This window comes from Galeopterus variegatus, unplaced genomic scaffold (genome assembly GCF_000696425.1).
Source record: "Galeopterus variegatus unplaced genomic scaffold, G_variegatus-3.0.2 Scaffold87, whole genome shotgun sequence".
In the NCBI taxonomy this organism is placed as follows: Eukaryota; Metazoa; Chordata; class Mammalia; order Dermoptera; family Cynocephalidae; genus Galeopterus; species Galeopterus variegatus.
The window spans coordinates 816,067-831,973 of NW_007726198.1; the positions used below are offsets into that span (position 1 = coordinate 816,067).

Here is a 15,907-nt window from a genome sequence, read left to right on the forward strand (position 1 = left end):
GTATACATCTAGAAGTTTGTGAAAGCTCAACTCTGACAGTAGATGGTTGAAAGCAAGTAACCACAAAACTGTAATTTGTGGTACTATTCTGCTTCCTGTTTCCTCCCCATCCACTTCAGCATATCATTAATTCAACAGAAATAATAGCTAACTTTTATTGAGTGCTAAGTACTTCTTTAGTTACTTTGGATATATTTTTGTCAATCTTCTCTGTATCCTTACAAGATATACAATATTAACTATTTTCTAAGATCTAGAATGAGGATCAAAGAGGTTAAGTATGGTGCCCACATTCATATAGCTGGACAAAAAAGGGGGGGGGGTTGTGAATGCAGTAGTAATATAATCAAGGCCAGATTATTTTAACTACAAAGGCTTTGCTTAACCTTTGATAATTTCCTAAATTAGAAACAAATGGCTTCACAGTTACTACTTTATATTCTGCTTTTTATACTCCTCTGTAGAAATTTAGTATTTAAAAGAAAAACTAGAGAGCAAGGCTACTATTAGAAATTTATCAAAGACTTAATCTTTGTCACCCACCACCTAAACTTCTTTAGTTTCCTATTAAGCACATTCAGATGTTATTTTGTAAAGCTAAATCATTTCCCCTTCAAAGCTCTGACCTATCTCACAGGAGTGTTATAAGGATTAGCTAATTAAAAGTCAAAGAGCTCTTTCAGAATATTTTGTACTACGTAAATATGGAGTGTTGGGAAGACAAATTCTCAAGGTTAACAAAATGCTAAAGTATCAATATCAGTTTTATTCCAAGGTTTTGTTTTTTGTTTTTCTTTTATGTTGTAAGATATGAGTGAAACATTTATCATAAAATACAGTCTTCATGCTAAATCCAAAAAAGCCAAATAAATTTCACTTTTTCAAAATCAAATATTCACATTTGATTTTAAATCACAATGGTTCCCATGTGTATTATTCCGTTTTTATTGCTTATAACATAAATGCCTGTAACTGGGTAATTTGTAAAGAAACAATATTTATTGCTTACTGTTTTAGACTGGAAAGTTCAAAGTCCAAGGAACACATCCAGTGAGGCCCTTGTTGGTGGTGACTTCAGCAATAAGTGGTGTCACATGGCAGATGGCTGAGCAGAGACAGAGAGAGCTTCTCACGTGGTCTCCTTTTAGTCATCAGAACCATACCCATGACCATGATTAAACCATCAACATATTAATTCATAGACTAGGGCATGGTTCTCAAAATCTAATCATCCCTTCAAGGCACCACCTCTCAATTACGATAATAGGATTACCCACCCTCTTAACACTGTCACGGTGAGGATCAAGCTTCAAAGAGCTTGGGGGGGACATCCTATCCACAGCACTATGGAAACAATGTTATATTCTTCCAACAAGTAAACAGAGCCTTTTAAAAGTAATCAGAGTCTTTTAGAAAATATGTTTTATATGTCCTATTGATTCATCATTTCTTCTCATGTTTATTTATTTTACCATATTTAATTTAATACTTAATTATCTTTATTCTTTAGAAGAATCATCCAAACATCTCCATGCTTTGTACAATAGTATTAGGACATAATAATAAATTATTAGAAATTATAAATGATCAAATATATGACTTCTTGAACCTCTTTAGATTTCACAAGCATATCTACATGTAAAGTACCATAGGCAGAAAAAGCAATCGTCAAGAAATGTAGACTTGCACCATGAGATTATGCAGAAATTTTAAAGAGGATTGGGAATTACTTCCACTTTAGTATGAATAATCAGAACCATGTTATAGACATCTGCAATTAGATCTTTGGTTTTGAAATTTGCTATTTCAAGAAATATAAGTAACAATTAAATAAATACAATTGGCACTCTGTATCAGCTGGCTTTGCATCCACAGATTCAACCAATTTTTCATCTAAAATATTTAAAAATCAAACACAAAATAATACAATAAATATAATACAAATTAAAAATACAGCATAACAACTATTTACATGGCATTTACATTGTATTAAGTATTGTAAGTAATGTAGAGATGATTTAAAGTGTACTAGGAGGGTGCGCATAGGTTGTATGCAAATACTACACCATTTTATATAAGGGACTTGATCATCCTTGAATTTTGGCATCCCTGGGGGTCCTGGAACCAATTCCCAACAGATATTGAGAAATGGCTGTATTATTTCTAAGGTCTGACAGAATTATTTTGACAGATGACAGCTCAAACTTCAATAAAAAATATTCTTAAATCACTAGAAATCACAAAATATATTATTTTACTTTATTTTATTTTTTTTATTTTTTTATTTTTTTGTCTTTTTCCGTGTCCGGCAATGGATTGCAACCCTCAGTGTCGCCCCCGTACCAGACCGGGACCGGCAACGGGATCGCAACCCTCGGCATTGCTCCCGCGCCTCGTTCAGCCAGAGAGCAGGAACTGGTCTGTATGTGGGGTCCGAACCCTCGGCGGGAGCGTCGCCGCGCTTCCTAAGCAGCGCACTATCGCAGTGCGCCACCAGGCCAGCCCAGAAATATATTATTTTAATTAAATATATGACATGTATTTGTGAGGGTTCACCAGAAGAAAAGATATATATATATATCTTACTAGTACATATATACGCATCAGGAGAATTATGAGGAATTGGCTCACCTGCCTGCAGAGGCTGAGAAGTCCCACAGTCTTCCAACTTCAAATTAGAGCCCCAAGAAGGCTAATGAAATAATTTAGTTCAAGTTCAAAGGTCTAAAACCAGGGGAGAAAATGGAGTAAATCCCAGTTTGAGGAGCAGAGAAAATAATATGAGATGTCCCAGTCAGTGAGACAGGAAAAAGGAGGTGAATTACTCCTTCCTTCACCTTTTGTTCTGTTCAGGTTCTCAACAGATAAAAAGACATAATTTCACCTAACATGATAAAACTATCATGTGTACAACTGAATATGTACTTACCCCTTCCCAAAAGAATAAGTAGTCTTTGAGTAATGTTTACTCTTATTGACATGCCGTAAGTTAAATACTATGATGTAAAATTAATTATACTTAAATATTATAATAGCATCAATACATTTTATATTATGTGACAAGGGAATAAGAAATATACACACACATAAATATGTAAAAAATATATATGTGTATACACGTACACACACATACACACACACACAAACGTATCTACGACAAATTAAGGAGGAAATGTCCATGACAATTATAATCCTCCTTTTTGTAACTGATCATGTGGTAGTGGTTGGTATTTATAACTAGGTTCTTTATCTGGCAGAGTGACCCAAGCCATCATTCCTGAGGGATTTGGGCCATTAGTAGTTCTGCCTGGATTGGGTTGTTGTCGTTTCCATTAGCCTTTATCACAGGGGATGGTGATACTAAGAAGCACCCTAAGGTATTTCCCGTATTCCAGACATACTCTTCCTCACCACCACTGTAGAGTAGTAGTCCAATTTCCTGTTCATAGTCTAGACCAATCATCGTAGCCAATGCTGTAACTCCCTTCTTTGCCTGTTGATTCAGAGGCATGAAGAACTTCAAGTGGCCAGGTGGCAGTCTTAATTCCAAGTGCAATGAAATCATAGTTGTGTTTCCTGATGAAAGCATTCCTCCCACTGGAACTAAGACCTCTAGGCAAGCAAAGCAAAAAGTCACAGGAACAGGAAGCAAAAATTTTGTTAGTGGGTCACTAGGGGTACTAGTGAGTGGTGCTACCCTATTTCCACCCATGGTTCCTGGCTGTTGGAGAAACAGCACCATATATTGGATGCTGATTCAGAGCTTATACAACCTTCTGGAGAACCTTGCCCTAGCCTTGCAGAATATTGCCACCTAGCTGTCATTGAAACTGAATCTTCAAAAGTCCATTCCACCTTTTTATTAAGCCAGCCTCTTCCAGATGGTGAGGCACATAAGACCAGTGAATTTCATGAGCATGGGCCCATTGGGATTTTTTTTTTTTTGATATAAAATGAGTTTCTTTTTTTTTTTTTTAAAGATGACCGGTAAGGGGATGTCAACCCTTGGCTTGGTGTTGTCAGCACCACGCTCAGCCAGTGAGCAAACCGGCCATCCCTCTATAGGATCTGAACCCGTGGCCTTGGTGTTATCAACACCGCACTCTACCGAGTGAGCCATGGGCTGGCCCTTAAAATGAGTTTCTTGATCAGAAGTAATATTGTGTGGACTATCATGGCAATGAATAAGGCATTTTGTAATATATACATGGTAGTTTGGGCAGAAGTTCTGTGTACAGGAAGACAAATTCATTTCCAGAATGTGTCTATTTCAGAAAGAAAAAAAAAAGTTGCCTCTTCCATGATGGAAGTGGTACAGCATAATTAACTTGCCACCAGATAGCTGGCTGATCACCCTGGGGAAAGGTACCACACTGGGGGTTCAGTGTTGGTTTCTTTTGCTGGAAGATTGGGAACTCAATGATGGCCATAGCCAGGTTGGCCTAGGTGAATAGGAATCGATGTACTGGGCAAACTTTAACCCCTGCCATCATGACCACTTTGTTCATGAGCCCATAAAGATATGACAGGTATTATTGGGAAAAGTGGTTAACTGGTATTCATAGAATGAGTTCTTCTATCCACTTGATTATTAAAATACTTCTCTGTTGAAGTTACCCTTTAGTGACTATTCACATGGGACACAAAGATATTTGCTTTTTAATTTTGCTCTTTCAGAGAGGTCTAGCCACATAACGTTTTCTAAATTTCTTTGTCATCAATTTTATAATCACATGTTGCTTTGCCTTACATGGATTTATCACCTCTCTTCTGGGGTGACAGAGATGCAAAGGATTACTCAAAGCCCATTTCTTCTGAACAGTGAGAGAGCCCAAAGTGGTTAATCTCCTGGAACCCTCAAGAGAAAGGCATTCCTTCCTTGGGAAATTAACCATGAACTGAGGTTCTCTCCCCGCATTTATTCTCCAGACCGGGAAGTTACAGAAAAAGAACAAAAGCAGGGTTATGTCTAAGTATAGTTTAACAATATAGGCTGGTAACACCAGTGAAACAAGCAAAGTGACATTCCATAATGCAATTTGCAAAAGGTTGAGTCAATCCACCAACAAAAGCTTGATCTTAGCAAACACTGTTTTTCCCTACAGCAATGTCCCCAGTATTTTACATATCAGTCAAAGGACTTGTCTGTCCTTGAGCCAGCAACTTTGCTGTGTTACAAAGACTTTAGCCTGAGGAAAATTTTCTGTCTTTTGCAAAGTTAACATTTCTATATGTAATTCCAAAAGGTTAGGCTAAACCTGAGACTACAGGGCTTTGGAAAATAGGCCCTGTGAAATACATTTGCTTTATAAATGTTAGTATATTCCACAATCACATTCCTTCCAAGTCCCTGCCCAACTAGCCAAACTATTGGCAACAGCCCATAAATAAGTATATAATTGCATCTCTGGCCATTTCTCCTTCCAAGCAAAGTGCACAACCAGGTGCACTGCTTGAAGTTCTGCCACTGAAAAGATTTCCATTTGCCATTTTCCTTCAGGGATGTCCCAGAGTAGGGCTGTAGAGCTGCAGCTGTCCACTTTTGGATGGTGCCTGAATACTATGCAGGATCATCTGTAAACCAGACTTGAGTCTTCTCTTTCTCTGTCAACTAATTACAGAGTATTCCCCATGAGAATAGGCTGGCAGAGAGAAGGCAGTGCAGCAGGAGTGAGAACAATGGGCATTTAAGCCACTTCTTCATTTAACTTATTTGTGCCTTCAGCTCCTGCTCAGGCTAGACCACACATATACTGCTTCAATTGATTATATGGTGTTACTATGCATGCCCAGCTTTATGGTTTGCTGAGTCAGATAACACCCAGTTCATTATGAGTACCTTGTATCATATGGTAACTTGGTGGTCATGGTTATGCATTCAATCTCTACTAAGGCACAGTAGCAGACCAAGAGCTTTTTCTCAAAAAGAGAGTAGTCACCTGCAAGAGGATGGAAGGGTCTTGCTCCAAAATCCTAAGGACTTGCACTGCAATTCACCTATAGGGGCCTGCCAGAGGAGGCTCCAAAAAGCATCCCTGTCTGCCACTGGTACTTGGAGCACCACTGGATCTGCTGGATCACATGGTGCAAGTGGCAGAGCAGATTTCACTTCAGCCTGGTCTTATTGCAGAGCCTTCTCTTGCTGTGGGCCACATTCAAAGCTAGGAGCTTTCTCAGTCACTTGTTAAATGGGCTGGAGTAACACAACCAAATGAGAAATATGTTGTCTCCAAAACCCCCAAAAAATTCCACTAGGAGCTTTACTTATTTCTCAGTTGTAGGAAGGGCCAAATGCAGCAAATTATCCTCCACCTTTGAAAGGATATCTTGACATGTCCCACAAACACCACTGGACCCCTAGAAATTTGACTGAGGTAGAAGGCCAATGAAATTTAGTTGCATTTATTTTCCATACTCCGACACATGAATGCCTTGCCAATAATTCTAGAGTAGTTGCTACTTCTTGTTCATCAGGTCCAATCAGCATAATGTCATCAATGTAATGGACCAGTTTGATATCTTGTGGAAGGAAAGAAAATAAAGATACCTGTGATTTAGTTATTTCATAGTGCTGGATATTTTATATACCCTTGAGGAAAGACAGTGAAGGAACATTCCTGGCCTTGCCAACTGAAGGCAAACTCCTTCTGGTGGGCCATATAGACTGGTTTGGAGGAAAGGCATTTGCCAGATCAATGGCTGCATACTAGTTACCAGGGAATATGTTAATTTGCTCAAGCAATAACATCACATCTGGCAGAAGAGCTGAAATTGGAGTCATCAGCTGGTTAAACTTAATATAATTCACTGTCATTCCCCAAGATTCATCTGTCTTCCGCACAGGCCAGATAGGAGTGTTGAATGGTGATGTGGTGAGAATCACTACCCCTGAAATTTTCAAGTCCTTGATGGTGACACTAATCTCTGCAATATTCCAGGAATGCTGTGTTCTTCTGTTTTACTGTTTTCCTAGGTAGAAGCAGTTCTAATGACTTCCATTTGACCGTTTTCCACCATAATAATCCTCACTTCACAGGTCAGATAATCAATGTGGGAATTATGCCAGTTACTAAGTATGTCTATCCCAATTATGCATACTGGAACTGATAAACTAACCACAGGATAGCCTTGGAGATGCACTGGATCTACTGGAGTCTACTGAGCTAAAACTTCATTGATTCTGTGACCTCCATAAGCTCTTACTCTGGTGGTCCACAGTGGCATTTTGGATCTCCTGGAATTAGTGTCAGTTCAGAGCCAGTGTCCAGTAGTCCCCAAAAGTTATGATTATTTTTTTTTTCTCCAATGTACAGTTACTCTGATAAAATGCTGTAGGTCCCTTTGGGGAAGGCTAGGAGAAAGATAAACAATATGAATTTTCAGTACTATACTGGAATACTTCCTCAATGGAACCTGTCTTCCTTTTTATTCAAGTGGTTCTGTATCTATAATCTGGCTCAGATATGGAAATTGATTGAAGCACCTTGACTTTCTGTTTTTTATGATTCAGGTTAGACTTTTGTTCATTTTAACTATAACTTTTCTGCTTATACAAATCAAGTCAGAATTTAGTAGGCTTTTTAACTACTTCATTTCTAGGAGCACCATTATCAATTAGACAACACTATAGATCTGCATGAGTAAGACTATCTCGAATGTTCCTCTCTATTATGATAATTGCACCCACTTTACTCTTGGCAGTTGCATGCTGCCACTGGCTCCTGCTGCCCCCATATCCAATTACTCCCATTACATTTAGGTTTCCTAATTCAGTGACTATGTTTTTGTGAGGTCTGGCCCGCAAAAAAGAGCAATCTTGGAGCACTTCAAAAATGCCATAATTCCCTCACAAATATGTTCCTCACAGTATTGGTGAAAGGCATATCATCTGGTCACTTCTAATGAGTGAGTAGGTCTTAAATGACAAATTCTCAAACATTCCAATCTCCCCAAGCTTTTGGTTTCCTTCTTGTACATTAAACCAAGGCATACCCGGTCATTCTAATTTGCTCATAGTGGGCCACTTTTTGTTGCTGTTTCAGCCGTTCAACCAAACGAACTGTTAGAGCCATTTCAAACTCCTGAGCTGCAACATGAAATGCACTTGTTTTGTTTTTATATGTGTCTGTGTATTACATATATGTGTATATATAATCTATACATATCTATATAAACAAATATATGTGTATGTGTATGTGCATGTATGTATGTATGTGTTGTGAGGAATTGGTTTAGGAGATTTTAGAGGCTGAGAAATCTCATGTTCTGCCATCTGCAAGATGGATGTCCAGGAAAACTAGTGGTATAATTTAGTCTAAGTCCAAAGGCCTTTGAGTAAGGGAGCTGATGATGTAAATTCCAGTCTGAAGGCTAAAGAAGATGAGACAAGATACCCCAGCTCAAACAGTCAGGCAGGAAAACAAAAAAATAAATAATTTCTCTTTTCTCTTCCTTTCATTCTCTTTCAGGACTCAACAGATTAAATGATGCCCACCTACTTCGGAGAGGCCAGTGGACTTTCTTGAGTCCACCAATTTAAATGCTAATCTTACCCAGAATCACCCTTATAGACACATCTAGAAATAATGCTTAATTTGGGAACTCTAAGGCTTGTCAAGTTGACACATAAAATTGATCATAACAAGACATAATTATAAATTTTGATCAATGTATTTACATTTACAAAGCAGAAGTCAGACTTGGCTTTCCAATAAAGAAAAACACAAAAGGTATTGGGATTGCAAATGTTTGGATCATCATGATGTTAATAGCCTTGTTGAAACACTTGAAGTGCAAGACTATATAGTATTAACATTAAATTGCAAATTCACTGTAAGTGTATGCAATGCTATAGTACTATAATAAACATACTGTTTCCTATAATTTGTTTATATTTTTCTTATTATGCTTATTTAATAAACACTTTGATAGCACTTATAATATGCTAAGCACAGCTTTAAGCATCTTACAAATGTTCATTCATTTACCCCTTATGACAACCTTATGAATTAGTTACTGTCATTACTCACATTTTACAAATAACTAAGTAACTTGTCAAAAGTCTCACATTTAAAGAGTGACAGAGTCCCAGCAGGCAGAGTCTGGAGTCCTAAACCAGGTATTAGAGGCTTTTCATTCTCCTTTGTTAGTAACCAGGTAACAAGCTATAAATTATCTCCAGTTTGAGAGCACAACACCTTTTTGAGTTACCAATAATGTTGCAGAAAATATATAAAACATTCAGCAAATTTTTTAAAAAGTAGTATTATTTTTAATTCCATTTCTCTCAAGATGGTAAATTAACATGAGCTGTTGTCTCAATTCCTCATGAGAAATCCAGAAAAAATAACTACAGCACTTGTAATAATTTTTCTAGGAAAATAAATATAAACTGAAAAAACCTCCTGGGAAAATAGAAACCATTTTGAAATCAGAGGAGTGTGTGTTTTGTGTATGTATATGGATGGTGCAAAGCAGAATATATTAGAGGAAAAAAAGTTGATCTTTGCTTTTTAATGTCTGTTCCCATTGCCTTGGGTCAATGAACACCTGCCTCCTCACTGTGGAATTCTGTGGCTAATCTGTTCTTTAGTTCAGGTGTCCCCAGGGGCAAAGCAGTGCAAAAGCTCTGTTCCGGGGAGTTTGACTAGCCTTAAACATTCACTCTCATCTTTTCTCTCCAAACTTCTAGGGCAGTTTGATTATAATCTAAGACAAGGATCAGGAAACTTCATTTTTTGTAATGGGCCAGATAGTAAATACATTTTGGGGACCACACAGGTCTTTGTCAAATATTATTCTTATATTTTTTACAATCACTTAAAAATGTGTAAAACATTGTTATTGAAGGGCCTGTACAAAGGTAGGTCAGTTCTGGAGTAGATTTGTCCCACTGGATTTTTTTGCAGACTGCTGATCCCGGACATATCACCTCTAAATGCTGTTTTCCCTTTAGGTTTCAAAGACAGGGCACTGTCTTAAAGAATTGCCTGGAAGAGGAAATAAAACTGGTGTGATCAGGGGGCCGGCCCGGTGGCGCACTGCTACAGTGCGCCGCTTGGGAGCGTGGTGGCGCTCCTGCCGAGGGTTTGGATCCCACATACAGACCGGTTCCCGCTCACTGGCTGAGCAAGGTGCGGGCGCAACACTGAGGGTTGCGATCCTGTTGCCGGACACGAAAAAAAAAAAAAAAAAAAAAAAAAAAAAACTGGTGTGATCAGGAATGGCTTTTCTGTGTTTGGAGCTCCTTATTCTAAGCACTTATCCTTTCTTCTCTTTGAGTTTACCACTGGAGGAAGAATGTGGGTGACAGACTGGTGCCTGGCTGGCCTTTGATATGTGATATGCATTTTTAGTTAGACTTACTCAAGTGTCACAGGTTAAAATAGCAATCTGAGAAGTATGACTACTTTAAAAAAAACTAAATTACAAATACACTATGAGACAGAGATATTTGATCACATTGGTCATATAAAGTGGTTATTTGAATTTACAATAAGCCATTTATATTCTGAAAATTATAAGGAAAAAATATTAGTAATATAAACCATGGACAAGCATTCATAAGTAAGTAGAAATTTTAGTCATGAAAATATAATTGTTGAAATGAAATACATGGGATAAATAGTTAAATAAATACAGATGAAAAATTAACTAGTGAGTTGGGAAACCAGATTGACAAAGTTTTCCAGAGGGAAATAAAAATGGCAAAAGAAATAGAAAATGCAAACTAAAAAACAAACAAGAAGGTAAAAGCTAGGAGAATAGTAACAAAAATGTATGTAAGTGCTTCATAAGGGCCAAGAATACTAAATCCTCACAACACAGGCATGGAAGCCTCAGAATAAGAAAGAAAAATCTTAAAAACATTTTTGGAGTATCTAAACAAATAATTAGGGAAAGAAATAAAGGAGATGCTGTGAGAAATATGCAAAATAAGGTTAATCAAATACCTTGATAAAATTTATTGTTGTCTAAAATATATAGCTGATAACAAAGATAAGGGGAAAAAGATTATATTCATAATTACCTGGAATTCAAATGATACAAAATAACAACATGATATCAGATTCATGGATTGTTGACAGATTGAGGGTATGAAAACATTTAACTTTTTTCTCCACTTAGAAGGAAACCATTGGTATAAATATCTGTGCTTATTTGTTTGTTTTGTTTGTTTGTGTGTGTGTGTGTGTGTTTAGTAAGAAAAGATAAACATAAGACACATAGAATCAAATTCAAATAAAAAACTGGAAAGATAATAACAAGTCTAAATATTTTAATATTTACAATAAATATCTTAAATTGACCATTTAAAAGACAATGATTCAGGTTGAGCCATTTAAAAGATAGTGATTCAGGTTGAGCGATGTTAATAATAATAATATAGTAATAATAATAATAACAAGAATAATAACAAAAACCATCTCTATATTTCTTATAAGGCAGCACATACAGAGAAAAGATGCAAAAGGTTGAGAGCAAAAAGACGGAAATCAATATATCAAAAATTACTAATAAAAAATGTGTGCATTGTTTATACTATATTACATAGAGATATAAAAAAAATCATTAGAAAAAGAGAGTTTAATTATGTAACGATAAAATATTCAATTTGACAGCACAATATAGCCATTCTAATTATGTAGGCATCTAAAAATGTCATGAAAAGATACATAAACATTGGTAGATGTATAAGGAAAAAGAAAGTCCTCTTTTATAATGAAAAATTTCTAGAGTTTTAGTAGCATTTATAAACATAAATCAAATTCTGAGAGTAACATCAGCAAAATGGTGGACTAGGAAGCTCCAATATCTTGTACTGTTATGGATACATCAAAAAGTAACCAATAGCTGACTAAACTGACCTTGTCAGAACTCTGGAAAACAGTCAAATGTCTACAACAACTAGTGAACATCCAATTTAAAAAAAAAAACTACATTTAAAACAGTAGGAAATATTGTAGCATTTTGGTTCACACTTGCTCCCCAACCCCCCGCTCTGGTGCAGCATGATCCTGGTCTGCAGGAATTTGCAGCCCAGTCCCAAATTCCCTCCCTCAAACTGGAAGGAGCAGAGCAGATACTGTTTGTAATGTTCTCACCTGTCTGGGAGCTGCCTGAAGGACTGATCTCTGTTTGGCTTACCTCACAGCACAGGCAGCAAAATACAGAAGAAAGAAGCAGGCACTGCTCTTAAACACTACAGGGAGACAAAGAACCACAGGCACCTGGACTAAGAGATTATGAGTGAAGATACACAATAAACAATCTAAGGCTCTGAGGAGAAGCTGGGGTTAGACTCTTAAGAAGATTAAGACATTTAAAAGCAGCTGTGTACTGTGTATAAGGGAGGGCCAAAGAAGCCACACACAGGTCCAGGCAAGTCTCCTGATCAGAAAAAACAAAAACGAAAACAGAAAAGACCTTTAGCCTTCATCTCAGTCGGATCCCAAGGCTCAAAGTATGCCCTGCTAATGAGTGAAGGACTTCCTTAGCTTACAGCCAGTCTGCAAAGACTAGAAGACAAAGCTGTTTTTTCAAATATTCAGTATTCAACAAAAAGTCATATGGCAAACAAAAATCCAGGAAAGCATGGTGTAGTGGATTGAATTATGTCCCCCCAAAACTCACTGAAGCTTGAATTGTGTCCCCCAAATTTTATGTGTTAGAAACTTGGCCCCCACTGTGACTGTTAAGACGGTGGGAAATCTTTTTATGGTAATTGGAAGGTGGAGCCTTGAAGAGGTGATTAGATTATAGGACCATGTGGTAGTGAATGGATTAAAAGTGGTTGTCAGGGGCGTGGTTCTGAGGACTTTAAAACAAGAGAGAGGAGAGTTTCTCTCTCTATCTCTGCTCTCTTCTCTCTCTGCTTCCACATCTTGCAATGTGAGGGGTCACTGCCATCACCACCAGTGTTCCTCAGACTGTGAATTTCCCAGCCTCAGAAACTGTGAGCAATAAATTTCATTTTCTATGTAAACTACTCAGTTCCAGGTATTTTGTTATAAACAACAGAAATGGACTAATATACATGGCTCATTCAAAAGAAGAAAATAAAGTCACAGAAACTTGTCTCTGGAGAAGTACAGATATTAACTTACTACACAAAAACTTCAAAACAACTGTCTTAAATATGCTGAAAGAATTTAAGAAAAACATGGACAATAAACTAATGAAAAGTCAGAAAAACAGTATAGGAGCACAATTAAAATATCAATGACAGTATAGAAATTATAAAAAGGAATCAAACAGAAATTTTGGTCCTAAAATATGATGCGACTGAATTAAAAAATTTGTAAGAGATTCAACAGCAGACTTAAGCAAGCAGAGGAATGAATCAACAATTTGAAGATTTGTTATTTAAAATTATTGATTATAAGAAGGAAAAAAAATGAAAGGTAAACATAAACTAAAAGACTTATGAGACACCATTAAAAAGAATAATATATAAATCACAGGAGTTTTAGAAGGGAGAAAGGGGCAGAAAGGAAGAAATTTTTGAAGAAATAATGGTTGAAAACTTCTTAAATTTGAGAAAATACATGAAACTGCAAATCCAAAAGCTCAGTGAACTCCAAGAAAGATAAATCCAAAGAGACACATACTGAGACACATTGTAATAAAATACTCAGAAGTCAAATCCAAAGAGAATATTGAAAACAGCAAGAGAAAAGGAATTCATTGGTATACAAGGGATTCTCTATAAGATTATCAGTAGATATCTTGGCAGAAACCTTGAATGCCAGAAGGCAGTAGGAAAATATATTTAAAGTTCTGAAAATAAAAAACTGTTAACCAGTAATTTTATATCCAGCAGAACTACCCTTCAAAAATGAGGGAGAAATCAAGATGTTCTTAGGTAATCAAATGCTGAGGGAATTTATTTCCACTAGAATTTCCCTACAAAAAATGCTGAAAAGAGTTCTTCCAGTTGAAATGAAAGGCCAGTAGACAGTAAGTCAAAGCCAACCCAAAATGGATTATAGACAAAACATAAAAAAAAAATACACAACTTCTAGACAAAAACATAGAAGAAAATGTGTGTAACCTTGAGTTTAGTAATGAATTTTTATATTCAATAGCAAAAAACACAATACATAAAAAACTTCAACTTTATTAAAATGTAAAATTTCTCTGTGGAAGACACTGTTAACAATGAAAAGACAAGCCTCATATTAAGAGAAAATATTTGCAAAACACGTATCTGATAAAGCACTTGTATCCAAAATATACAAAGAACTCTTCAAACTCAAAAATAACAAGCAACTCAATTTAAAAATAGGCAAAAAATCTAAGCAGGCTCCTTACTAAAGAAGATATATTGATGTCAAATAAGCATATGAAAAAATTCTCAACATCATTTATCATAAGGAAATGCATATTAAAATGATAATGAGATAACACTACATACCTATTAAAAAGGTTAAAAATCAAAAGCAACTGACAATTCAAATTTTTTAAGAAAAAGTAGAAAAAGAGGAATTCTCATTTATTGCTGGAAAAATGCAAAATGGTGCAATCACTTTGGAAAACAATTTGACAGTTTTTTTTTACAAAGCTAAGAATAGTATTATTAACTATTCAATCTAGTGCAGGTTGAGCATCCCTTATCTGAAAATTTGTAATCTGAAATACTCCAAAATTCAAAACTTTTTGAGTACCAACATGATGCCACAAGTAAAAAAATTCCATGCCTGACCTCATGTGATAGGTTGCAGTCAAACTGTAGGCACACAACGCCCAGTTTACTCAGCATCCCCAAGTTAAAAGAGACCCTCCCAGCCTCCTTCAGCTATAATATATCATATTTAGACTTGGGTCTCATACCCACAATACCTCACTGCATATATGCAAATATTTCAAAATCTGAAAAATTTTGAAATCCAAAACGCTTCTGGTCCCATGTTTTGTATAAGGTATACTCAACCTGTAATTGTGATCTTATGTATTTACCCTCCTGAATTGAGAATTTATGCCCACATCAAAAACTGCAAGAAAATGTTTACAGCAGCTGTATTCATAAGAACCCCAAACTGGAAGCAACCCATTTGTCCTTTAAAAGGTTAATCAGTAAACAAAATCTGGCATAGTCAGACAATGGAATATTATTCAGTGATAGAGAGAAATAAGCTATCATGCCACAAAAAGATATGACTGAATCTTAAATGTATATTGCTAAATGAAATAAGTCAGTCTAAAAAGATTACATGCTGTATGACATTCTGGAAAAGGAAAAACTTACAGAGATTACAAAAAAGATCAGTTCAGGAGAAGGGGAGAAAGAATGAATATGTAAAATATAAGGGATTTTTTAGGACATTGAAACTATTCTGTATGATGTTTGTGGTATCACAAAAAATATATTTAGTTTTTGTTCTGGGTTTTTGGCACAAAGCTCCAAAACCCTTAGATTCCTTGACTTATAGCAGTGTCTTTGTTATGCTAATGATGTGACTCATAGTAAGCCCCTAGATAGTTTCAGGATGAGAGTTGGTCGCCAGAAAGACCAACCACTTGATTAGAAAGTTGAACCTCTGGGCCATTTTGACCTTTAGAGGGGTGGATATTGATTTCAATCACATGGCCAATGCTTTATTTATATTGTTTTGTAATAAAACTTCAATTAAAAACTCTAGACACTGAGGCTCACCCAAGATTTCTGTTTGGAGAATACGTTGATGTGTCTGGAGGGCAATGCACCTGGGTTCCATGAGGAGTGGGCACGGAATTTCTGCATTTCCTCCCAGACCTTGCTATATGTATCTCTTTATTTGTCAGTTCCTGATCTGTGTCCTTTAAAACTATAATCACTTGTATAGCACTTTTCTGAGTTCTGTGAGTAGTTCTAATGAATTACTGAACCTGAAGGTATTGCAGGAATTCCTGAATTTGTAATGAGTCA

The 15,907-nt window shown here is 36.3% G+C and overlaps 1 pseudogene; it reads right to left on the bottom strand.

Annotated features, from left to right (window-relative positions):
• Window positions 1-3,185: 3,185 nt before the first annotated feature.
• On the bottom strand, window positions 3,186-8,072 carry LOC103596983 (annotated as a pseudogene).
• Between the last annotated feature and the right edge of the window lie 7,835 nt (window positions 8,073-15,907).